Below are 1,228 nucleotides of genomic sequence, written 5' to 3'. Positions count from 1 at the left end.
AAAAAAAAAAAAAAAAAATGGGGGATAAAATAGGCCTATGAGACAAAGACTATTAATTATAACGAGATAAAGTTATAAAATAATTTAAAGCTTTGATTTTGTTTATCACACTGTATTGTAATAAGTAATGTACGAAAATTCAGATTTCTATTTGAAAAAGTCCTTATCTCATAATCCAAACTGCATTACTAAACTTATCGCTTAGTTTGATCAGTAAAAGAAAGGTATATTACTATATGTATTTGAGATGAATAATCCTAATAATTTTTTGAAAAATGTGACTTTTAGTATATAATTTAACAATTCACCATATAAATAATAATCTATCATTTCGTTTTGATTCGGCATTCTAAAATTCTATATTTATTCACGAAATTAAATTGATAAGACCATGTGATAGATAATAATTTATAATTTTACAAAAGCTTTTACTTTAGAAGCTGAGATAAGCTAGAGAGGAGAGTTATCTAACTGTGGGCGTTGTAATTATACCTTATCGGAGTGCATCGAGCTAGCAGCGCGACTTCTTAGTTATTTACGAGGTAATTTCTTACTTAATTTAATAAATAAACTAGCTTTTATTATAAGTTTATAATTTTTATGTAATTATTAATTTCTAAAATTTTGGATTATTTTAAACTCCAAAAAAATTTTTAAGTGATCTTTGAAAATATTTATAATTAATTATCATTCATTAAATTATATTGTTATGCAAGTTAATTTCTGTTATGTATTCATTTCTATTTATTTTTATAACTTGTTTTTTATTAAAGATACAAAATTAGTTTACGTCATATGATAAGGCAGATAAAAATTGTACATGATCTCCTATTGTTGAGTAACATTTATGTGTAATTAACGCTTCAGAGCATAAATCGTATTATAAGCTAAAATTTGTTAACTTTTATATTTACTTGTTAGAAACATCAATGATGTCGATGCGAGTGACACAAGGTAAAGATTATTTCGATCCTTCCGATGGGTAAGTAATAACGTCTTTTATCTTAGAAAATTTAATTATTTAATCTTATATATAACCTAATAGTTATAACGATACAAAATCTTGCTAAAATATTCAACGAATAATAATTCATTGTTTTTTACTCTAGGTTACATTAAATTTTTATGATAACCTAACCAGTTATTTAAATTTTAGGGCTTATCACACTAGTGAATATGATATTACAAACAAATATAGTTTATTTTATATCTAAATTTTAAAATTAGT

General features: G+C 23.5%; 1 long non-coding RNA gene across 1 annotated transcript; it reads left to right on the top strand.

The window, feature by feature from the left end:
• Positions 1-128: 128 nt before the first annotated feature.
• LOC111615753 lies at positions 129-955 on the top strand. The gene is made up of 3 exons (XR_002755132.1): positions 129-224; positions 438-542; positions 922-955. It is a non-coding gene; the product is annotated as an uncharacterized LOC111615753 (long non-coding RNA).
• Positions 956-1,228: the final 273 nt, after the last annotated feature.

This window comes from Centruroides sculpturatus, unplaced genomic scaffold, assembly GCF_000671375.1.
Source record: "Centruroides sculpturatus isolate CEXI.00-Female unplaced genomic scaffold, Cexi_2.0 scaffold2683, whole genome shotgun sequence".
Lineage (NCBI taxonomy): Eukaryota > Metazoa > Arthropoda > Arachnida > Scorpiones > Buthidae > Centruroides > Centruroides sculpturatus.
This window is presented reverse-complemented; position numbering and strand designations above follow the sequence as displayed.